The sequence below is a fragment of the Xenopus laevis genome, chromosome 5L (assembly GCF_017654675.1).
Source record: "Xenopus laevis strain J_2021 chromosome 5L, Xenopus_laevis_v10.1, whole genome shotgun sequence".
Lineage (NCBI taxonomy): Eukaryota > Metazoa > Chordata > Amphibia > Anura > Pipidae > Xenopus > Xenopus laevis.
In genome coordinates this window covers 149,988,005-150,014,167 of record NC_054379.1, presented here as the reverse complement: position 1 = coordinate 150,014,167, position 26,163 = coordinate 149,988,005, and the positions used below count along the sequence as shown (strand labels likewise).

General features: G+C 40.6%; 1 protein-coding gene across 4 annotated transcripts in view; it reads right to left on the bottom strand.

Annotated features, from left to right (window-relative positions):
* Nucleotides 1-25,838, bottom strand: part of greb1.L (growth regulating estrogen receptor binding 1 L homeolog) — a 95,260-nt gene extending 69,422 nt beyond the window's left edge. For 3 of the 4 annotated variants that reach the window (XM_041563545.1, XM_041563547.1, XM_041563548.1), the window contains exon 1: nucleotides 25,643-25,800. The gene's annotated coding sequence lies outside the window, so the exon portion shown is untranslated. Of the gene's footprint in view, nucleotides 1-25,642 lie in introns of all 4 variants that reach the window. The other variant, XM_041563546.1, reaches the window with a different exon arrangement.
* Nucleotides 25,839-26,163: the final 325 nt, after the last annotated feature.

The window sequence follows — 26,163 nt, the reverse complement described above, 5'->3', positions numbered from 1 at the left end:
ATTATATCTGCGCCTCTATGGTCATCTTAAGGCAAATGTACCCACACAGCAGCTGTCCAGGAACTAGATATATTTATATCACATGGAACGGATGACCCAAATTGGACTCATTATGGCATTATCTCATCACAACCTTTGTAGGTATGGATCCGGTTTATCGCTGATTATTAGTATATTTTTTCAGAGGACTTTGTCCAGGCTCTTCTGCAGTCTGAGGGGAGTGCGACTTATGACTGACAATGTCCCCAAATGACCGGATCTCTCCCTGATATGCCCACCTTGAGCAATATCGGGCTGAACCGATCGTGGGCCCTAGGGCCCAACAATCGGATCCTAACGATGGCTAATGGGCGGTCGGATCGAAGGGACCGAATCAACGAACGGATGTGGCTGCAATCCGACGGGATTTTTTTCCCATCCGATTGACATCTGGCCAACTTTCGGGCAGATATCGATCAAGGAAGCCTGTCGGAGGGCCCCATTCACGGGCCAATAAGCTGCCGACTCTTTTATCGGCCCGTGTATGGCCACCTTAATGCCAGATGATGTCGGATCTTGGCCTTCATTTTTCCGCAGGATGAGAATCCACTGCCCTGCTGCTTTTCTGCTCCTGCTCTGCCTGCACCTCTAAGCATTGTTTCCACTCGGAGCAGGCAAACGTGCCAGATTTCTGCACTGAAACGCAACATTTTTCATTTCACACCAAAATCCACCCGTAGTTCAAAAGGCAAGGAGAGCAGCAGGGCAGCAGATTCTCCGCCTGTAATACATTATCTGGCCCTATACTTAGAGCACAGAGAAGAAGCAGCTTGCATTCCACTAAACGATACCAAATAAACATTCCCAGCCAGAATAACCCCAACATATGACCCAAGTATTATAAACCATGGAATTCAGCACTGTCCTACATGACAGTTAGGAGGCATGACTTTGTTAAAGGTCAACTGAATGGGTTGCCTGGCAGTAAGCTACCTGCTGTGTGGCTTTATAAAAATGTATAGGTGCCCAATTATCACTAGACACCATAGGACCAATATAAAAAAGTATGCCCCCGGGAAGTCATCGGGAATAAACAAAATCAAAAGGAAACTCGGGGGCCAGCCAGCATGAGACAATAGCAAATTAGTCATGATGAGCCAATAAAAACCGAATTGGGTTGTTTACCTTCAAATTAACTTTTAGTATGATGTACAGCATGATAATCTGAGACCGTTTGCTATTGGTCATTTTTTTCATATTTGCAGTTTCTGAATTGTTAGTTCAGCAGCTCCCAGTTTGGAATTTCAACAACTATTTGGATGCTAGGGTCAAATTAATCTAGCAAGTAGGCAGTGGTTTGATAGAGACACAGGACTATATATATACAGAGAGAGAGAGGGAGAGAGAGTCTAAAGAGAAAGGAAAGTAATAAAAAGTAACATGCTCACAGAGCATTATATTTTTTGATGCCGGGAGCAGTGACCCCCATTTGAAAGTTTACTCAGAAAGAGGAAGGAAAATTTTTTTTTTAAAAAACTATAAAAACAGAAGACCAGTTGAAAAGTTGCTAAAAATAGGCCATCCTTTAACATACTAAAAGTTAACCTGAATGTGAACCACCCCTTTAATCGACGCTTGGGGAAATAAAGCAAAAGGACAACAAATATACTTGTCCATTTGACAAATTCCTAAGGTCAATAGAGAAAATGAAGAAATTATGGTACAGTTGCCCTTTAAAGCCATTTCTTTGCCATCTGCAGGGTATTGATGAGTCTGTTCGGCTGGCTTCTAGGTACCATGGCTGCAGTCACGTAATGCCGCTTGCTTAGCAGAGTGAGCTGCTAAATATGCAGTCAGGTCAGCATGACATGAATGTATTCCATGCACAACAGGAGGCATTTTCAAAGCTCTCTATTCAGTGGGAAGAGCAACAACAAGAAATGCGCCGCATTCAGACGACCCAATGTTTTCTATAAATGTGAGTATGTGCTTTTTGTCTAATTAGGGGATTTAATAACTGTGCGGCGCTGAAGCACTTGCCTGGGTCAAGCTGCCCTCGGTCAGTCACCTGTAACAATGTCATTGTGCTGGACGGTGAAACCCAAGATTGTTTTTCTTAATGGAGACTTGTCTGGATAAATGATAAAGGCATAGACTGAAATATACCTTTAACTGACAACATTCAAGTTCCCTCTAGAGCACTCTGTTCCCACCCTAACATCACCCATGATCCCAGAAAGCTGTAGCACTAACAACATCCAGTATATGTCTTTTAGGGTAAATCCAGACGAGGAGATTCGGGGAGGTTATGTCGCCTGGCGACTTATCGCCACGTCTTTTGCGCGACTATCTCCCCGAACAGCCTCAGCGTTTTTTCCCCATAGGCTACAGCGCAAAATCGGAAAATACTTAGGTTTGTGCTACTGCCACATGACAGCAAATATCTATGGTACCACTCAACAAATAAGTATTAAATGAAAGTACAAAAATATGATAGAAATAATAAAGGAGAATACACTCACAGTTCACCTCAGTCCCAAGGTGCAAAGACCAAAAACACTGTATCCAAAAGGATGTGAGGATCTCCAAAAATAAAGAAACAAATGTAAAAAGTAGAAAAATTTATTAGGACATGAAGACCTAATGCACACTTGGCGATGCGTTTTCAATAGTCACCCAAAGGGCAACTTTGGGCAACTATTGGAAACGCATCGCCGCGTGTGCATTAGCGCAGGCGATTTTGCGCTGCAGCCTATGGGGAAAAAACGCTGAGGCAGTTTGGGGAGATAGTCGCGCAAAAGACATGGTGATAAGTCGCCAGGCGACAAAAACTCCCCGAATCTCCTCGTCTGGCCTTACCCTTAGCTCATATACAGGTATGGGACCTGTTATCTAGAATGCTTGGGACCTGGAGTTTTCTAGATAAGGGATCTCCAAAAACCTTCAGTATATTTAAACATGAAATAAGCCCAATAGGATTGTGTTGCCTCCAATAAGGATCTTAGTTGGTGCAAGGTACTGTTTTATTATGACAGAGAAAAAGGAAATTTTTAAAAAAAAAATTAGTTATTTGATTATAATGCATGGTCTATGGGAGATTGAATTCCTGTAATTCAAAACTTTCTGGATAAAGGATCCCATGCCTGTAATAACAGTGGTGTTAAACCTCTGCAGTAGTTAACTACAGCGACCAATCAGATCTCTACTTGCACGATTTTGCAATTCTGAGTATTCTTCCATAAGGATCATCACTCTCTTAACCTCTTTCAATATAAACTCTGATCCTTCCTTTTGGAGCTCTAGAATATTATCAGGTCCAGTCTTGGACTTAAAGGCCATAACCCAAATCTTTGCCCAAATCTTTTACTTTTTATCCTTCTACTTGTGCCTGTGTTATTCACCAAGCAAGTGCTATGGTGCAGGTACATCCATACTTCTGTCTATCAGCATATGGCTTTTATCTTTACCGCTCTGTATATTTCTATTTGTTTATTTTGTTTCTCATCCCTGTCTATACATTTAAAGGGTTATTTAATAAAATACAATTTTATGTAATACTTTATTAAAAAAAAAAAAACCACGACCAAACTCCCATGCCTGATTTTAGCTTATTTATTAATAAAAAAACTCAATTTTGTCAGATCGTGGAAAAACTCAATAAAATCCAGTGAAAACCCGAATTGCTTTAATTTTCCTACCTTTTTTCCAGAATCGCTCTAATTTTAGGGCTCAACCCAAAGCAGACCATGAAAACTTCAAATTGAAATAGATGCCTCTCCCATTGACTTATACGGGACTTCAACAGGTCTTAGATGGCAGATCTTTGGATTCTGGCTTTTTGCAGCATCTGGGTATAATGAATCTCAAAAATTTTTGTTTTTTTCCTCTAAAAATGTGAGTTTTCTAGTGATTTTTCGAGATTTTAACATTCATATTTTAATAAATAACCCCCTTAATGTATTGCTAATATGAATAAACCAGTACTGAGTATACTAGTAGTGCTATAGAAATTAAGTTATACATATATATATACATACAGTGAAGTTTTTAATTATGGCTGCTCGTGTACCAGTCTTATCAAACCATACCCTTCTGGCTTCTTTTTATGGTTCTTATTATATGGATTGTAACAAGTTGATATGGATAGGGGAGGTGATAGAGAAGGTTGTAGCCAGTCATCCCGAGTATCTAAGACAGCTTAGGCAGGGCTAAAACTGAAAGTTCACTCAGAGATACCTTAATACAGGGGTCCCCAAACTTTTCTTTTTATATTTCAATATTTTTATTGGTTACAACAAAAAGAAATGCAGTGCAATACAGGTATGACATCGATCAGAAGGTACAGGAAGCATACAGGGAATAGCAAGACATCAAATCTTTTCCGTACAAACCCCATCATAACCTAGTATTACTTTAAACTATGAGCATCAAACGTTCCATGATAGAAACATTCAAGAAACGTCACACTGACAAAATGACAAAACCTAGTATTGAAATTACAAGATTCATACACATAAAGGAGCAACAAGGTAAAGTAGTACTTAAATACTCAAAAGAGCTACTGGAGAGTCAGCCCCATGCCTATATGCCAGCCAAGGAGACCAAACCCGCAAAAAATTTTGGTGGGAGTCCAATAAGATACTGGATAGTTTCTCTTGACCCATAATCCAGTCAATCTTGATTTTGGTAGCGACAAAGGAAATTTGTTTAGTTTTCCATGATTTCGCAATCGTCTGTTTCGCGGCAGTCATTATGGAAAGACCCCAAACTTTTCTTTTACCTGTGAGCCATATTTAAATATAATAATAAGTTGGAGAGCAACATTAGCATGCAAAAAGCTCACAAGGATTTCAAAAATGGGATGTGATTGGTAATTTGTAGCCCTTAAGTGGACTGACAGCCTACAGGAGGCTTTGTTTGACCTGGTTTTTATACAACCAAAACTTGCCTCCAAGCCTGGAATTCAAAAATAAGCACCTGCTTTGAGGCCACTGGGAGCAACAGCCAAGGGGTCGGAGAGCAACTTGTTGCTCACAAGCCACTGCTTGGGGATCAATGCCTTAGAAGCCAAAAACAGATGGAAAATAATGCAACAGTGACTTACTATTGCCAGTAAAATAATTATAAATGCAGAGCAAAAACAAATAACTGATAGTGGCCCTTTAACATGAATATTAAGTTGGTGTTCAGAGCTTTAAGCCAGCGTTGAAAGTTTAACAGGGAATAAGCAGTGAATATCTGTGCAGAATAAATATGTGTGTTTAGAAGCAGGCGTGGCATATACATATGTACAGGCTAGAGAGCTTGAGGGTGAGAACTGGGAGTTCAGAATGGAAAGTTGTAGTTATTGGTTGTAAAAAGGGAGTATTTTAGGCCCCTGATTTGTGAACTCTGTGGGACTGAGACCTGCATAGACAATGTCTATAATTAGGATGAGCTAGTATGAATGGCGTCCCTAGGACTGGAATCTTTGCATTGATTCAGGAGAACAACATAGTAGAAAAAGAGCAGATTATAGGGCTCTAATAAAGGTCTTATGTGAAAGATACGTTACTCAAACTCATGCATAAACAAACCTCTTAATACATTAATATATGTAAAAGGGAATTTTGTGGGATGAGTTGGATGCTCAAGTAGGGGACTAAATCGACTGATCCATTTGCCCCACCCCTAGGTCAGCTACTGTATATAAAATCCTGCAGTCTTAAGGTGGCCGTACACCATAAGATCCACTCGTTTGGTGAAGCTGCCAATCGAGCTGATCTTTCCCCAATATGCTCAGAAATGGCAGAACGATATGGGTTAATGGTTAAAGGAGAACTAAAGCTTAACCAAAGAAATAGGCTAGAAATGTTGTACATTATATTTTGTGTTTCTGTACCAGCCCAATGCAACCACAGCCCTTTAGCAGTAAAGATCTGTGTCTCCAAAGATGCCCCAGTAGCTCCCCATCTTCTTTTCTGCTGATTCACTGCACATGCTCTGTGCTGCTGTCACTTACTGAGCTTAGGGACCCACTCACAATATACAGTACACATAGAATAGAAATGTCACAATATAAGGCTGATTAGTAATTAATACAGATAATTACTACATGGCAGCACAGAAACTAGTGCAACTAGCATCAGAATTTAATAATCAGCCCTGTAGCATCAGCTTATATTAGAAACAAACCTCATTTTCTGCTGGATAATTAGTGACGACCCCTAAGCTTTGCTTCTCAACAGCTGCTCAGAGCCCACTGAGCATGTGAGTGTCACAGACACTTTCCAAGATGGTGACCCCCTGTGACAAGTTTGAAGTCCTGGATCATTGCTGCTATTGACAAGCTGAAACTTTAGGCTGGTGCAATAAGTTCCGTACATAAAATATGGCATTTTAGTCACATTCATTTTTAAGGTTTAGTTCTCCTTTAAGGGTTCTGCCCTAGACTTGCTGCTGACCGAAATGAGCCGATCAGATGATGATTGGAAAGGGGCATAGTTTTGGCCCCGCAAATGGAATGCTGCCACATCTTTAAAAAAAAATCTGGCCCGGACAGCTTTAATTCCTCTTTACAATAGATCTTTGCTCTTAAACCTTGTATTGACTAGATTAAGCAGTGCAAAATGGCCCATATGACCTTTCCTGCAAGCTGCCAGAAATATCAGTACGCTGAGAAGAAGAGGGAGTTATAATTTTAGCAATTTTTTTTCTTTCTAAAATGTCTTTCCCACATTTGATGTGGGTGCTTTAGACCTAGTCATAACATTAAATATTGCCGATATCTCTGTGTATAGAAACATTACTGACGTCATTAGGTAAAATGTGAACATTCCATGCAAAAGGGTATGTAGTCAAGACAGTTTCCCCAATTTCCATTGTCCACACATTTCACGGCTCCACTGGTGGGCAACACAATACTCTGAATTGTTTCTCTTTTTATTTTAGTGGCAATTGCCCCAAGCCATGTTCATTCATTAAAATGAATGGGAAGAGATTCAAGGTTTTTATTGCCGTTGCATATAGTTGCATATGCCATTGCACTACAACAGTGGCTTTTAGATATGTAGGGTTCAAACCCAGCTTTGTCATCAGACTTTGAACCCATATATTATAAAGTTAATGTATATGTGCACATATATACATTGTTATTAAAGTATTACAGTCATCCTGTGCTATTTGCTATTTCTCGGACAGTATATGAGTGTTTAGCCAAAATCGGACTCTATCTGGCCCTCAGGCTGGTTTTCCACCCCAAATCTGTAATCACCCAAAATTAATTAGCCCCATAGTCTGGCATTCATTTATCTAAAGAGACCTTTACATTTGACCATACATTAAAGGGGTTTTTCACCTTTGAGTTACTGTTTCCTATGATGTAGAGAGTGAAATTCTGAGACAATTTGCAATTGGTTTTAATTTTTTATTATTTGTGGTTTTTGAGTTATTTAGCTTTTTATTCAGCAGTTCTGTGGTTTGAAGTTTCAGTGATCTTGTTGCTAGGGTCCAAATTACCCTATCAACCATGCGCTGATTTGAATGAGAGACTGGAATATGAATAGTAGAGGGTCTGAATAGAAAGTTGAGTAATAAAACGTAGCAAAAGTAGCTCTGAAGCTTTACAGAGCATTTGTTTTTATATGGGGTCACTGACCCCCAAGTTGGCAAGAAGAAGAAGAAGAAGAAGGCAAATAATTAAAAAAAACTATATGGAATAAATAATGAAGACCAATTTAAAAGATGCTTGGAAGTGGCCATTATATAAAATACTAAAAGTGATCTTAAAGGTGAACTACCCAGTCTTTTGCTACTGCATACCCACTGCCACAGACTAACTAGCATGAACAGGACGGGATCTGTAGAATAGTAAAAATTATTAAATTAAAAAGCTTTTCTCATGTCTACTTACCAATTGCTAGGAGCTGTTGCCCTATCAACTAGAATGTAATTTAACCAGTAATAACAGAGAAAAGGGGAAAAGGAAAAATTAAACTGCATAAGAAAGCTAGTGATTTCCCCTTTAAAGGAGTCTGAGGTAGTAACCTCTGTCCTGCCCGGAATAGCTAAGGGCATTGAAGATGTCAAAAAGGTCATGACATAGTTACACCGAGGGTGAGGGCAGTTATTGTGGGAATAGGGCATTTTCTTCTTTGCTTATTTATAGCTTTAACCTACAAGAGGATGCTACCACATTGCTTACCTTAGGGGATGTAAATGGCCTTTAAGGGCAGAGACAGATGAAAAGATTCAGGGAGATTTATTCACCCGGCAACAAATCGCCTCTTCTTCGGGCGACTAATCTCCCTGAACTGCCTCGTGCCGGCTAGAATCTAAATTGCCGGTGAGAAGGCATTCGGATCACTTTGTCTTCCGACGTTGCCTCACGAGGGAACTTCGGGCGACTTCGGAAAACGAAGCGCTCTGAGTGCCATCCCGCCGGTGATTTAGATTCTAGCCAGCTTGGATGCAATTCGAGGAGATAAGTCGCCCGAAGAAGAGGCGATTTGTTGCCGGGCGACTAATCTCCCCGAATCTTCTCATCTGCCCTAAGGAGATATATGATACAAATGAGCACAGAGAGTGTGTGAATGTCATAAGAACCCTAAATAACTAATGACTGTATAACTAATAACTGTGAGACTGAATGAGCTTGTTTGAGTGGTAAATATCCAGGGATGTGTGGTTTCTATCATGCCAAACCAGACAGGCCGGATTTGTTCCTTGGAGCATTAGATCAGTTCAGTTTTGGAACACAACAGCTGACCCTGAGGCAAGGTAAGGGTCACTCTAATCCTGGAACAACATAGGAGAAAAGGAGCAGACTGTGGGGCTCTAATTAAGCCGTGGGAACTAACAGTTAGATCCCTTCCACTTGAAATCTGAGCCCCCGGCCTGGAGAATTTATCCCAAACAAACTGAAGCGGATCATTAGCATGACAATAGCAGCAAGGTCCCAGCCAGGGGTCCACATGGAGCAGGCCCCAGAGAGCTGATCTCCTAAGGTCACTGCTTGCAGAAAGCTCTGTATAATAAGTCACTGGGGAAAGGCTAGCACTAGAAAGCCAGTGCCATTTGCTCTGGTGAATATGGGTATCAGATTGATGACCCTAACAAATAAATTATCAGTTCCATTGGGGTAACTAGAAAGGAAAAGACCATGTGACTGCTGGGGGGCCCCAGGAGGTATAAGAGGGGACTGACTCATAAGACATTTAAGTACAGGCTTATAAAAAAAGTTTCATTCCAATAGAAAATTATTTTCTTGTGGGGCCAAGTAATTTTTAGATATAACACTGATTAGTGCCATCAACACCACAGAGAAAGAGAGGCTCATTAAAGGGGTTGTTCACCTTTGGGTTAACTTTAATATGATGTAGAGAGGTTAATTGTGGTTTTTGAGTTATTTAGCTTTTTATTCAAGCAGCTCTCCAGTTTGCAATTTCAGTAATCCGGTTGCTAGGGTCCAAATGAACCTAGCAACCATGCATTGATTTGCACAAAAGGCTGGAATAAGAAAAGGAGAGACCTGGATAGAAAGACGAGTAATAAAAAGTAGCATAACAATACATTTGTAACCTTACAGAGCATTTGTTTTTAGACGGGCTCAGTGACCCCCATCTAAAATCTGGAAAGAGCTTGAAGAAGAAGGCAATTAATGAAAAAACTGTTTAATAAAAATGAAGACCAATTGGAAAGTTGCTTATTAACATAGTAAAACTTAACTTGAAGGTGAACCACCCCCTTAAGTGACTTAAGTTTCCTATACAACTAAATACATCAGAGGAAAAATGTTAGGGATTCACCAAATCCAGGATTTGCTTTGGGAATCCCGGCATTTACTGTAAGATTCAGAATCAAGATTCCTATGGAACCATTGGGCCCACAGTGCATGGCACATTATTTTTTGCCACCGGCATTCTAAAACTATTGGCGTCTACCTGTGTACAGTGGAGCTTTGACAAGTGATAACTCTCTGCTCACAATACCCAGGTCAGAATTCATCTCAACAATGAGTCCCCGTGCAGCCCAAACATTGCTCCAATCAGTCATTCAGTCACAGCTCCAGGAAAGCGAACACAAACTAAATGTCAACTCAAATGCAAAATAAACATGTAACATCACACTGATGTGTTTATATGGACTTTTAGGGTTCTACTTGCATTATTCTATGGGTTTTGGCTGCATGCAATTATATGACCTATTTGCTTGTTTGATACTGTTATAGAAAAATGTCCAAAAGTCAAGGCTGCAAAACACAAGTTAAAGGGGTTGTTCACCTTTAAATTAACTTTTAGTCTGATGTAGAGAGTGATATAAGACAATTTGCAATTGGTTTTCATTTTTTATTATTAGCCATTTTTGAGTTATTTTGCTTTTTATTCAGCAGCTCTCCAGTTTGCAATTTCAGCAATCTGGTTGTTAGGGTCCAAATTACCCTAGCAACCATGCATTGATTTGAATGGGAGACCGGAATATGAACAGGAGTGGCCTGAATAGAAAGATGAGTAATAAAAAGTAGCAATAACAAAAAATATGTAGCCTTACAGAGCATTTCTGTTTATTTGGGGTCAGTGATCTCCCCATTTGAAAGCTAGAGTCAGAAGTAGGCAAGTAATTAAAAAGCTATTTAGAAGAAATAATGAAGACCAATTGAAAAGTTACTTACAATTTGCAATTCAATAACATACTACAGGTATGGGATCCATTAGAAAACTTCGAATTGCGGAAAGGCCGTCTCCGATAGACTCCATTATGATGAAATAATCTAAAAAAATTTTAATGATTTCCTTTTTCTCTGCAATAATAAAACAGTCGCTTGTACTTGATCCCAACTAAGATATTATTCATCCTTATTTGAAGCAAAACCAGCCTATTGGGTTTATTTAATGTTTACATGATTTTCTAGTAGACTTAAGGTGTGAAGATGCAAATTATGGAAAAACCGACCATTCTGGATAACAGGTCCCATACCTGTACTCAAATAGCTTGAGTATTCTGATTTAGTAAGATTTTTATTCCTAATCATAAACTACTGCACATGCAGGTAAAATGGATTACTTATGTCCGTTCACAGCTTTTCTGGCAGTGAGAGATCTGCTCGTTTGGCGACGAGATATTCCCACCTTGAGGTGGCCACAATCCGACGGGATTTTGTAGTCCTGTCTGATCGTCATCTGGCCAACTGCCAGATGTCGATCCCATACACGGCCCAATAAGCTACCGAATTGATCTGTCGGCAGCTTTTATCGGCCATGGTATGGCCACCTTTAAGGTATGAAAATCCAAATTATGGAAAGATCAGTTATCCGGAGGTCCCGAGCATTCTGGATAACAGGCCCTATACCTGTAAAAGTTAACATTAAAGGTGAATCACCCCTTTAATGTGTTTGAAATCATTTCCACCTCTATTATAATGTTTAAATTTGACACATATAAGCAGTGCATAGAGATGACACACCTGAACGCTGATAGGTACAACTACATATAGAAGAATAACGGACCCATTACTTGTGAAAAAGTGTATTTGAGGACTGTATGGCTCCATACATGATAATAATAATGAGAAGGATTAATTCCCAGCCAAACGATTGTACTATGACCAGCAGTAAGATGACACTGCTCAGACATTGCTATAATGTGAGAAGGCATCAGGCATGACAAGTGACCCTACAGACAATAGATGCCTTGGGAACCATCCCTATTCTTCTCACCCGTCTTTCCAGGATTTCTATAGGGTGACCTCTAGCCTCTCGCACAAAGCTCTGCTCTAGCACCCAGCATGTCAAAGGTCCCCTCCAGTCTGGCCAATACAGAAAGATGGATCTTTTAGAAAACGGTAGCGATTGACCAAGCTAACAAAAGCCAGGCTTCAAATCTGAATTTCAACGACAAAAGCTAAAAACAGAAATCAATAAAAAGCCACCAGAGGCTTACTCTGCTCTCATGGCACGGAGAGAAAGTAGTGCTTGAGTTTATGGTGCAGAAAGGAGCCTATGTTTGTGGTATCACTTAAAGGGGTTGTTCACTTTCCAAACACTTTTTTCAGTTCAATTGGTTTCAGATTGTTACCCAGAAATAAAGACTATTTTTCAATTACTTTCCATTTTTTTCTAAGTTTAAAGTTGAATGTTTGTGTCTCTGGTGTTTGAAAAGTAAACTTAATTTCAAGCAACTTTCCAATATACCGTATAAGTGGACCCGAGTATAAGCCGAGGTACCTAATTTTACCTACGAAAACTGGGAAAACTTATTGACTAGACGTATAAGCATAGGGTTGAGGAATGCAGCAGCTACTGGTAAGTTTGGTAAATATGGGTTGGATGTAATGAGGAAGATGGCATTGTAACGGAAATACAGTTTGGGTTGGATCAGGAGATGTAGGGATTGGTATTTGAACTAAATAAAATTGTGGTTACCGGTAAGTACCGTACTATACTTTCTTAATTTCCCACCGTCACTCATGTCACGCCACATCCGGGGGCGGCGTGATGACGGAGGTGCTATGGCACGCAGAAGAGCGCACTAGCGGCAGGTGCAGGAGGAATTCCGGTCAGAAGCGCAGCCATCTGCTTCAGGGAAGAGGCACGTCGCGTCAGAAGGCTTGCAGCTCCGTAGTCGCGACGATCAGCTAGGTAAGTTTATACTGACTCGAGTATAAGCCAAGGTAGATTTTTTCAGCACATTTTGAGTGCTGAAAAACTCGGCTTATACTCGAATATATACGGTACATCAATTAAAAAAATATGCAGACTTTTCATGATTTTTAATGGTTTCTGACAGTTCCCTAAGCCTAGCCCCCTGCTCTCCTGCTGATCTGTCTGACTACTTTGCTGAGCTGGCTGACTACTGTTACTTTGTATCAACAGCCAGCTGTCCTTAGCCTGCATCCTCCAAACCCCACAATTCCCTGCACATGTGATTTCAATAAGGAAAGGAACATCACAGTGCAATGCATTGTGGGTTATGTAGTTCCTGCATGCTGTCTGTAAGCTGTGGAGAAGTTATTACAATTTCTAACATCAGTGTTTAGTCTCTCCTTCCCTGCCAGGATTTCAAATGATGCAGAAAGAGAAGAACTGTTAAACAGCTGGATTTCAGCACAGGAAATGGCATTTATTTATACCTTTTGAAGAAACAGGTAACTGTGATTGGTATATTAGGGGCTTCTGTGTTATGTCTGCCCTTTATCAAATTTTGATTTGGAAGCCGGAGTTCCCCTTTAATGAAACTAAGGGATTCTGCTCAGCAGGGACAAAGATAAGAAATGTATCAACTAAATCTCTCAATTTAGAAAACTTTACAGGGTTGGGGACCCCCTCCCAGAGCTGCTTTAGAAGGTGAAAAATATTTCACTTACACTTCAATATTAAAAAAACTGTCACACGTGGACAGTAGAAAATGATTGGAAAAATTCTTTATTTCTGGTGAATGATCTGATAACAACTAGGTGTTTGAAGGTAATTAACCCCTTTAACATGGACTGGTCTTTATTCAACCTCTGCTACTAAGTAATAATCAGCCTGTTATTATCTTTATGGAAAGAACAGGGCCCCAAGTTGGACAACCCTATAAATATATAATATAGTATTCCATTGGTGCTTTGATAAAAATATTTTCCCCCAAAGGGGCCCCCTAAGAGCAGGGAATGGAAACGCTGCATGGCAGCAATGCAAGGGGAGTATTACTCAGGAACTGACACTTTGGCCTGAGAGAAATGGAGCACAGAGACCTGTGTAGCCCCATGAATACAGAGCTGCCTGTGTTCAGCAACATTGCATACATGAGGGGTGGGCAGGCAGAAGCATGTAGGCGCTAGGTACAGAATGTGGTGACACTCTAGATCAGTGATCCCCAACCAGTAGCTCGTGAGCAACATGCTCTCCAACACCTTGGATGTTGCTCCCAGTGGCCTCAAACCAGGTGCTTATTTTTGAATTCCAGGCTTGGAGGCAAGTTTTGGCTGTATAAAAACCAGGTGCAATGCCAAATAGAGCCTCATAGCTTGACAATCCACATAGGGGCTACTAAATGGCCAAGCACACCCCAGGAGCATTTTTCATGCTTGTGTTGCTCCTCTACTCCTTTTACTTCTGAATGTTGCTCACGGGTTCTAAAGGTTATGAATCTCTGCTCTAGATGCAAGTGCTTTTAGAAGAGTGCTTTTGTGCCCCTTAGTGCTCCAGCAATTCTGTCCAGCATTGCAGCCTATGCAGTCAAGAGCCTTATGTATACGTCTGTGGATAGCAGCATATTTAGTGGTTGCTTTACCCCCAGGCCACTACAGAAGATGGGACCCTAGTTTTTGGGATAATATGCCAACAAAATATTCAAGCATCACAAAGGTCTCCCATTGCGGATCTACCATATAATCACAAATATATCTAAAGAATACAATTTGCAAAAATCCAGAGTAATTCCTGGCACCCCATATGTTAAATACATTCACGTCAGAAGGTGGTAGAAGGGTGGTGTATAGGTAATCCTGCCTTAACCACTGTGGGCTATTAAAGCTGCTAGCTGCAAAAATGTAGACGCCTACATAAATACATGGCACATGCGCTGTCAGTTGTGAATAAGCCATTTGCCCATTCAGTACCCAAGACACACCCATGTCTCATTCCAGTTATCAGGGTCCTAAACACTACAAAAAGATAGAGAGGGAAGTTATAAAGGGAAGTGCTACTTAGAAGTTCAGCACCTTTCTGCAGCCCTTCTGTACTCATCACGGAGTTGGGATAGTGATTAGCAGGACGTGGGAGGAGAAGGTTGAATAGACCCCGGGCCCCTTCTGTCTGGGAATTACAATGCTGCTTCCCTGTTTACGTCTGCCTTTTTATAGCAGGCCTGCATCCTGGAATGCTCCTTTATACATAAACAAGGGACCTGCAGACTGGGGGGGGGGGGGAGAAACATGCATCTATATTGGGCAGGCAAAGTTATTGTACTTATATAATATAGTGAATAAAGTACCCCCTCTTGTAAATTATACGGATATTATAAGTTACCAACGAGTTTCATGAAGGTCATGGAACTCAGATGTAACTTCTAATATCCTCATATTTTGCAACAGGGGGTACTTTATTTATTATAATACACAAGTTTTACTCACCGTTTATAACTGATGACATCAGTACTCACCATTTATAAGGATATAATTTACAAGATATTAATGGCTTTTGTGTATTATATATACTTATAATACAAAAGAGCCATGCATATCTTGTCAATTATATCCTTATAAACGGTGAGTTCTGATGTCATCAGTTATAAACGGTGAGTTCTGATGTCATTTCTGTCACATGACTCACTGAAACTTGTGTATTATAATAAATAAAGTACCCCCAGTTCCAAAATATGAGGATATTAGAAGTTACCTTGGAGTTCCATGGCCTCGTGTTTTTATATGGTCATGAAACTCCTCGGTAACTTATATATAAACGGTGCTTAGTGATGTCATCAGTTATAATCGGAGCTTAGTGATGTCATTTCTGTCATGTGACTCACTGAAACTTATGTATTATAATAAATAAAGTACCACCTGTTGCAAAAAAAAAGAAGTCACCTCGGAGTTCCATGACCTTCAGCCTCGTGCTTTAATATGGTCATGGAACTCCTCAGTAACTTATACTATACTTGTATTTTAAAAGAGTACACAAGGCGACTGATTCATTGTTCTGCTCAACAAAGCTAATTGCTGATTGGCTGATATGGGTTACTGCCCAGGTCCGAAATTGCAAGGTGTTGGTAAATAAGCCTGGCACAAGTCTTGTATCTTACAGAGGTTTTAGTCATATCGGTGGTGCAAGCAAGGGCAACTGTTCAGAAGCATGAATTACAGGGTAGGGTTTATATGTCACAAGCATGCAGAAAAGCAGGTAATCAGCCCACCACACAAGTTGGACAACACTGGTTTATGTCTCTGAAGCCTAGAAAGAAATTTGCATATGAAGGAATCTAACTAAAGCAAAGCAGCCCAAAACACAGTACTGTGATTGCCTTGGGCTGGTGCAGAACCCCAAAACATTGGTAACATTTCTACCCTACTTCTTTAGCTTTAATCAGGGTCGGGCTGGAGGGCTTGGGGCCCAACAGGGCTACTACCCCAGGGCCCCCCTCCGGCCCGTGCTGCCGCTCCAGAGTGCTGCAACGGGCTAGTGCGCAGCACCGCGTTTGTGCGCATGCACAGATCTTCTATTCTACCTCGACCCCGGACAAAGTGGGGTCGCGCTGCCCCACTAAGTAGCGGATCTGGGCCCAGGGCCCACCCAGTTTTTTCCCGGTGTCCCGCCGGCCCAGTCCGACACTGGCTTTAATTGTCCTTTAAAGTAAAATGAAAGCTAGAATTTTCCAGTTAGGCACCTCCAGTGATTCTAGCCACTGACTCTTCATACAGGGGTACACTATGGGACCAGTTATCTAGAATGTTTGGGAACTGGGATTTTCCAGATAACTGATCTTTCCGTAACTTGGATCTTAGTCTACTAGAAACTCATGTTACTATTAAATAAATCCAATAGGCTGGTTTTGCGTCCAATAAGGATTAATTATATCTTAGTTGGGATCAAGTACAAGGTACTGTTTTATTATTGCACAGAAAAAGGGTATCATGTTTTAAAATTTCGATTATTTAGATAAAATAGAGTCTATGGGAGATGGTCTTTCCATAATTCAGAGCTTTCTGGATAACGGGTTTCCAGATAATGGATCCCATACCTGTATATTTCTGCTGCCTGCTGCTCCACCATAATTCCAGTGTACCAAGCATCACTGGGGTGGAGATACCCTTTAGGAACAGGCATCAGAGATCTGCAAACTATTAACAGGAAGCAGACATTGTTGGGCAGATTTATCAAAATGTGAATTTCAAGTTTAATAAATAAAAATCCATCCATGTTCTATTCATTCTTATGGGATTTTTAGAACTGTATTTATCAAATGGTGAGTTCTAATTTTCACCCATTGATAAAAAAAAGATGGTGGGAAATTGCATATCGACAACAGCTGAATGTTTTAATGTTTTATTCTCTTAAAGCATTCTGCAGGCCCCACATCTGTATCACCAGCCTCACAGTTCTTCAGGATTCTGGGCATCCAGTCTCATTTATTAGAAGAAAAGGATATGATGATCACATTAGTGAGCAGGCAGGCGCAGGAAATGAGCCGGCTTGTCCGATGGTTATGAGGTGCTAAGGACATAAAGGTCAGACCTGGCCAGCTAATACAAACATGAGGCATAAATTAGTCCTTCACTTATATGGAAGCACAAGCTGAGGTGGAATAATCAATGCAGCCCAGACTGGTGAATAAATAGAACCCGTTTATTTATCAGAGCACAAGCTGCAGAGCTTGGGTACATGAGAATATTACTTGCGCCTACTATGAATGGTACAAAACTATTGGATACATGGAGGGTCGTCAGTTGACGACATGAATCCCAGCTCATCCAATCTGCCTATATCACCATCCATTCAATTTATCATCGCTATCATCTAGACCTCCTTCTCTGTCCTCACTCACATTCCATCATTTAGTTTTTATTGTCTACTGGAGACCAACACTGCACCGTATCTAAGGTCTTTCCAGTCCTCTATAAAGGGGAAGAACTATATGCTCTTAGTAATTTGACATAGGAGTAAAAAAGCACTATACTGTGCTCCTCTCATTATTGGTCACGCCATCATTTATTTATGACTAGCCTGTATAAGTAAGGGCAATTAATCCCTTACATAATGAATAGCAGTTGTTAAGACACACAGACAATGAAAAGGAATAGCTACTTTCACTATTTATGATGGACCGTGCTTACTATGGAATCCAGCTGACTAGTTTTATTCCTATGCTAAACACTAGCTTTTTTCATCCACTAATTACTGGCAAACCCTCATTGTAAGATGCAATTTTAGTTCAGAAAGTGAAACTTTCCTATCCCGTTATTAACAGGGCAAACCCTTGAACTACTGGCATTTTGTCAAGATGTTATAGCCTGTATTGTTTTATGATCAAAAAATGGGAGGGAACGTCCAGGCAATAAGTCACACCAGGGGGCCATTATATAAGTCCGACTTAAAGCCACAAAACTTTAAGACTAGGGGGTATATTTATCAAAGAGTGAAGTTAGAGATCGCCACAGTCCTCTAGAGTGAAATTCCGTCACTCTCCATTCATTTTTATGGGATTTTTAAAAGAGTATTAATCAATGGGGAAAAAGTGAAAGTTCACCCTTTGATAAATACGCCTTTCAAAATCCCATAGAAATGAATGGAGAGTGGCGGAATTTCACTCTAGTAGACTGTGGCGATCTCTAACTTCATTCTTTGATAAATATACCCCCTAGGAGTTAAGGGAGTCATTATCAGAAGGAGCTGTAGTAAAGCCAGATTTTTAAGAGAAGCTAGAAGCTTATGGCTTGGGCCACATTAGGGGGATCTGCAGAGGGAGAATCCTCTCCTCCACTGCTGCTGTTCCGGTTGATGTGCCTGCACCCAAATGCATAGTCTCCACTCGGTTGCAGTCAGACACGACAGATATGGACTGTGAAATACAAAATCTCTGGCCGGTAAATCTTTTTTACAAAGGTGGCAACCCTAACTCAAGCGGAGACTATGCATCCTGATGCAGGCAGAGCAGCAGAAAAAGATCATGGGAAAGCGGATTCTCGGCCTGCGTTTCCCAGCAGGCCAAGATCCGCATTTGTATAGCCCTTAGACTATAAGGTTCCACCTTACAACTGAGAAACTAGTCAGGGCTGAGTAAGCAAAGCAAAGGCAAACAGTTAGCCTAAGTGGAGTTCCTGGGCTCAGTAGCAAAGCAACTAGACTGCTATCAAAAACCTGTAGCTTATAGACTCCATTTATATACCAGAGGTGTGCGGCACACTTCTATAGCATCTTTGGTCAACACCTTTTATTATTTAATCAAAATGAATACTGAAAGGGGTTTGCACTGCCACAGGCAACAAATCTCTCCATACACATCACTTCATTTTCCCAAGTTGCCCAAGGAAACTTCGGTGCAGAGTATTTGTCAGTAGCACAGAATTAAATGCAGGCAACAAATCTCCCCTGTGCCAGTACTCTAAAGATGGCCATAGACGTAGAGATCCACTCATTTGGCGATGTCGCGAAACTAGCGGATCACTCTCCGATATGCCCACATTGAAGTGGGCGATATCAGGCTTATCCGATCGTGGACCCTAGGGCCCAACGATCGGATCATAATGGATCTGATATGGGCACACACATGTGGCCGCGATCCAGGGTCGGACTGGACATGGGGGGGCCCACCGGGTAACTATACTCCGGGCCCCCCGTGCGCATGCGCGAATATCTCGGCGCATGAAAGCGCGCATGCGCGCACGTCTCTGCGCACGCTGGTGTGTATGCAAACGCCGGTGCACATGCGCGAACACCAAAGCGCATGCGATACCGGCGCAACGATTAATTTTTATTTGGGTGCCAGAACATTGGGGGAGGGGGCTGGGCCGGCGGGGGCCCATGAAGGCCGGGGCCCACCGGGTATTTTCCCGGTTTCCCGCCGGCCCAGTCCGACGCTGCCGCGATCTGATGGGATTTTTTAACCTGCCCGGTTGAGATCTGGCCATATCGATCGGGGAAGCCCGTTGGATGGCCCCACACACGGCCAATATGCTGCCGACTCGGTCTGTTGACAGCTTTTATCGGCCCGTGTATGGGGGCCTTAAATCTGTTATATGTCCAATTCTTACTGATTTATAGTTAATTTATTTGCCTTCCTCTTCTGCCTCATTCCAGTAGGGGCCACTGAACCCAGCAATCAAAAAAAATCTTCCTCCGTGAGACTACAATTATATTGCTATTCTTACTTTTATTACTTATCTTTCTTCACCTGTTCATACTTTGGTCTCTCATTCAAATCACTGCTTGGTTGCTAGAGTGAATTGGACCCTAGCAACCAGATAGCTGTGGAAATTCTGAACTGCCAAACAAAAAGATAAATAATTTAAAAAAATGAATTCAAAAAAATAAATAAAGACCAATTGAATACTGTCTACATCATATGAAAATACACTTTAAAAATGTGAAGTACCCTTTAAAATGATTCTAATTCAGTTGTGCTTTTGAAATTAGTGGTGGATATATATTATAAAGATATTATATGTAACTCATTAAGAACTAAGGCAAATCAGTACCATAACTTTTTGGATTTGGAAGTACAAATGGAAACTCTGCAAAATCAATATCCTAAATAAAGCGCCAACACAAAGTTCTATTTACACACACAAAGATCTTCCATGGAAAACTTCAGTGCTACCCGGGGGAGAGATTTGGACAAATACAACACTTTAAAGCTGATATTCAGAAGGATTTGGAAGGGAATGTTTATATACTAGTGTATGATTCTAGTGAACTCACATAAACCCGGATTATAAATGTTTAAACAAAATTCCTCATTCTCAAGTAAAAAATGTCAACACAATATAACTAAAAGTTTATTTTAATAAAAATAGAGTTCTTCTCTACAAGGAACTGATGCAAATCTCTTACTGAGGACAATCATGGCCATTGTAAGAGTGTAAAGCTGGCCATAGACACAAAGATAGGGTCGTACAAATCTTTGTTTCGTATGATTTTCAGACCGTTTGTGTTCAGAAAGGTTAGATTTCCGTCGGCTAATGATAATATATCTGCATGTATTGCCTATCTGACAATATCAGTGGGTGACTGTCACTACTATAACTTTACATAACTTTCGTAAGATTTCTGTCTGTCAATTAATGGCCAGAACATTGTCTGATTTATTCATTTTACTACTTTATCTAATTGCAATGGTTAGTGGTAGGTCGGGAGATTGCACCATACGATCGGTCGTCCGACATAAAACTGTGGGGCAGATTTACTAAAGGGTGAATTGTCGCCAGCGACTGCTTTGCACACATCGCACCACTTCGCCAGGCACAAATTCGCAACCACTACTCTAATTCACCAATATGCGCCCTGGGCGCCGAAATCTGGCGACTTTTCTCTAGCATTACTTCGGCAGTGTGAGCATTTCATAGCGAAGATAAACTAGCATTGTGTCTAGTGAAAATTTGCTAGCGATTTGCTGTGGTTAATTTAAAGTTGTATGGAGGTCTTTATTATAAATGTTGGTGCAAATGTTCGAAGATACCACTTTTTATTACAAATGACCAGGGAACCTTAATAAAGACAAGAGAATTTATATAATGCCCTACACATGAGCCCTCTGTAAAATATTACATATGTTAGGAAAAGTCTGGAGAAAACCGGTTCCCCACAAAAAGTTTGTTAGGACTTTTGCAGGCAATCCCGCTTCAAATAAGGAAAAGTCGCCAGCGTTTTTGTAACTTTAATGCAACTTTAATGCATTTTCGGCACACAGGATATGATGTAAGTGACAGAAGATTGAGGAAGATCTTGCTACTTTTAGCACTCCGCCTGGTCCGAGGTGGTGAAGTCAAGTCTGGTGAACGAGGTAACGTTCAGTAAAATCCGGACTTTACTGAATTTGCGGATCAACGATTCACCAGATCAAAAAGTCGCCTGGCGATAGAGAGCGAATGAACGCTAGTTACAGTCTTTTTCACTAGCAAATTAGCGATGTCCCTGTGGGTGGCAACGCTGGCGAATTGACGCTAGCGTTAGCCACTTCGTCCTTTACTAAATCTGCCCCTATATCTGTAGGTACATGGCCAGCTTTAGTGTGATGGCTGCCCAAAAACACAGGCGGGCTGTAATTTAACTTTATAAATGTTCCAGGGGCAGGAAGGATGCCATATTTGTGTTTGACATGCCTCCATGGGGCTACGTTTAAATTACAATGCAAATGTCTGAACAAAAATCAAAGCATAAAAGACATATTTATATGAAATACACAAAGGTACCTATACACACTCCTTACAGCTAGTGTCAATCCACCTGCTTTGATCAACTTGCTGTGTCTGGGGTTTGGTAATCCCAAATTCCAAAAGTTGTCAACACTACCCATTTTCAGCGACCCGGTTCTGTTTATACAGGTATGGGACATGTTATCCAGAATGCTAGGGACCTGGGGTTTTCCAGATAAAGGATCTTTCTGTAATTTGGACCTTAACCCCCATATGTAATAAAAGGCACTAAGTTTGCCAAAGAGCGATAACCCATAGCAACCCATAAGATTACTTTTAAACATGTGGCTAGTAAATGCTTCCTGCTGATTGGATGCTGGGAGTTACTGCTCCTGGGCAAACTTAGTGCTTTTATTACATAATCCAATAAATATACTTAAAAAATCAATCACGTGATGGCCAGAAGGAGGCAAAAGGTAGGTTTTGAGCAGATTGGGGCCGGGCCAAGGGCTTTTGTTAGGGGTATTATATATGTACCGCATCTACATTGCCGGTAAACAAATGGGGGATTCTCTTGGCAGGTGTTTTACCGGCTAGGCTGGTAAAATACCGGCAGGGTGGCAACCCTAAGTATGAGAGGGCCCACCAATGGGATATTTGAACTAGTGTCCACCAGTGCTTTAAAGTGATCCTATTTTTTCATATATATATATATATATATATATATATATATATATATATATATATATATATATAGACCAAAAATACTGTACAAAAACCGCACTCACAGGACTTTATACAGGTGCAAAAAAGATTTGTTTATTATTATTTAAATAATTTATTTATTTATTTTGTAAATAATAAACAGATCTTTTTTGCACCTGTATAAAGTCCTGTGAGTGCGGTTTTGTACAGTATTTTTGGTCTACATAATCTTTGAATACTGCACCCAGGCAGCTGTTTTTTCATGCATGAGTGCTCCAGTTTCGTGAGAATATATATATATATATATATATATATATATATATATATATATATATATATATATCTCATGTATATATGGGGTCACTGTCCAACCATGGTGCAATATAATATAAAGCTGGACATACATGAAAAGATCCACTCATTTAGCGAGAACTTAAACAGATATTTGCTCGATCTGGCGACCCATTTGACGGTCAAATGAGGATGATTATTAGCCTGGCCACACCCACCAATGTGGCCCTTGTCCAATGGGATTTTCAAACCTACCAAATAGAAATCTGGCTGACTTTTTGCCCAGATATTGGGTCAAAAAGCTGCTGACATAGTCTGGAGGGGCCAGTTTGGCAGCTTTATTCTCCCATGTATGCGCAGCATTAATTGAGTTTATTTAACCTAATATAGAACTACAGTGCTATACATTTGATTCAATACACTCATAAAACAAAAAGTGGAAACAGTACAACAAGAGTAGTAATAATAGCAATACAATCCATAGAGCAGAAATAATTCAATATATACAATTTACGTGTTAAAAGAGAATCCCCCATTTGTTTACATTTGTGGCTCAAGTGGTCACATACAATTAAACAAAAAGCAGCATAATCTGAGTTCTATCAAAGCGACATGAATGCCTGCCAAGAGGAAGCCAGGGATAATAAGCCCCCCTGAGTGCCACAAAGCCATGTCGCAGGGCTAAATCCCTTCTTCCTGTCTGTCAGCCCAGGCTGTCATTATTATCAGCTTCCCTTTTATTGGCGGCCGTAAAGGCCAAGCTTTACATTCTCCATCTAAATGACAAAAGCTGAAATCTGAAAAACTTCAACGACCATAAAAGCCACTTCCCTGCAGCTTTGAACTATGGCACCTTGGTAAATACCAATATACAGGACAGAAATGTTCTATATGGAGAGGTCCCGATTGTAAAACTACTGTAAAGTGCTTGGCACCTATAATCTGGTAGGGGCATTCACTCTTGGCCTTTATTAGCCAGTCCCCCTACAACTGTAACAGGCAGCACTTCATTTTTGTTTAAAGCGGTGGTTCACCTTTAAGTTAACTATTAGTATGTTATAGAATTGACAGTTCTAAACAATATTTAAATTGGTCTTCATTGTTTATTTTTTATAGTCTTTCCAGCTTTCAAATGGGGGCCACTGACCCCAACTAAAAACAAAGCTCTGTAAGGCTACCACTTTATTTTTATTGCTACTTTTTATTACTCATCTTTCTATTCAGCCCCTCTGCTATTTTATATTTAGTCTCTTATTCAAATCAATTTATGGTTGCTATGGTAATTTGGACCCTAGCAACCAGATTACTAAGATTGCAAACTGGAGAGCTGTTGAATAAAAAGCTAAAAGTTAATATAAAAAAATGAAAACCAAATTGTCTCAGAATATGACTCTCTACATCATACTAAAGGTTAACTCAAAGGTGAACAATCCCTTTAAGTTACCCACCTAGTTAGATTGTAAGCTCTATAGCACAGGAACATGCTCCCACTTGTGTTTCTTAAATACTGTGTATTTAAATGTTTATAATTACAATTTTATTGTTTAAGGAAAAGTGGAGAGTGGAGGAAAACCTATAATATATTGCTGTAACATAAATATAAATCTACTATAGACTGGAAACATAGACACCCTTTTTTCTATTTGTCACCCGCTACCTCGATAGATTGCTTTTTTTCGGAAAGGGATGCTTTCCCATGCATTATTAAATATTATGGAATGTCCTGCATTACAGAAACAAATGTACCTTCTATGAGAATATACCAAAGTATCGTATATTCACAGGCAGCACAGGATTCGGGTCTTGCATTGGATTATGAGCACATCAGTATTTCCATAAAGTTTGTATGGGTGGCCTCTGGATGATCTAGTTCCCTCCAAATCCATAGTTTCAAGTTAAATAGCTCCTAGTAAAATTGAACTGAGCAAGTGGCATGGAAATTAGATGTGCATTGCCTAAAGTAGTGGCATTAGTTGGTGCTATATATAAATAATGCATGCTTAAATAACAAAATTAATATATATATTAATATTTTATTATTAACATGTATTTATATAGCGCCAACATATTGCGTAGCACTGTACATATTGCGTAGCACTATATAAATAGTCAGTTTGGGGCCGGCACAACTCGTTTGAAAAGTGTACGGTGCCTGGGTGCTATCAGCAAAAGAGTAAGATATCCACAGGAAGGTGAGCACTCACAGGTTTTAGGATGAAAAAAAGGTGAAATTTATTGAAATTAAAAAATGGCTAAGAACCATGGAGGAGCACTCCCTAAACTTATATAGCAACTTGCCCGGATGTTGGTAAATAAGCTAAATAAATGAAGTGACATAGTACTGCACTCAACGGGAATACTTGTGAAAAATCAAGATTTACATATCTATAGGTTCCACCAGTTCTGCACTGAGTCGTGTGCACAGAGGCTAGATTGCAAGCTCTTAAGGATAGCCTTCGTTCAATATTTTCTGATTCACTTTCTAATAAAAATAGTTTATATTTAACCTTATATAGAACTACAGTGCTATACATTTGATTCAATACATGCATAAAACAAAAAGTGGCAGCAGCACAACGATAACACCAATATTTAGTTCAACCAGTTCTGCTCTGAGCCATGTGCACAGATGCTAGATTGCAAGCTCTTAAGGACAGTCTTCATTAAATACTATGTGATTCACTTTCTAAGCTCAGTGCAGAACTTATGGAACCTATAGATATGTATATTTGTAGCGATCATGCAGTGACTGACACATGCCATCATCCTGAACTCAGGTCTCCATAAAGAGTGCCTTATTGCACACAACCAATTATTTTCCCCCCACCCTACAGTTCAGAAGGAAGGTTTGGTGGAACTTACCTCACCTCTGGGTGCCCCGTCCGGAACGGATCCCTTAGGAGAGAGTTGTTAAAGCTGCAGCAGGCAGTGTAGGGGATAAGAGCTGTCTGCTCATGGGAGGCTTTTGCTCTCCTTTTGCTGTGTTGCTCCCCTCCCCCTGCCCTGTTGCTCTTTCAGACACATCCCCTCCTTGCAATGGGCTCCCCCTCCCCGGCCAACAGCATGTTTGCTTTTTAAGAGGCAGCAGTTCTCCAGAGGAGTGCATGAGAAAGGGGGCTGGGTATCACTTGAGGAGAGAAAAGGTGTTAAGAGGGAATAAAAGAGAGAGGGGCTGCTGGAGGGGGACCTTACAGCCAGAGGTCAGGGGAGCTCTGACAGATTCCTGTAGTCCCATCAGTCTCTCACACATTGTGACAATAGCCCAGCCACAGAGCCTCAGCCATTCCCACCATTAGGAAGCCATAGGGGTGAAAAGTCTTGTCATTAAAAAGATGGTATATAGAGTGACCACCTGGCCCCGACTGCAAGGGAACAGACGCTTC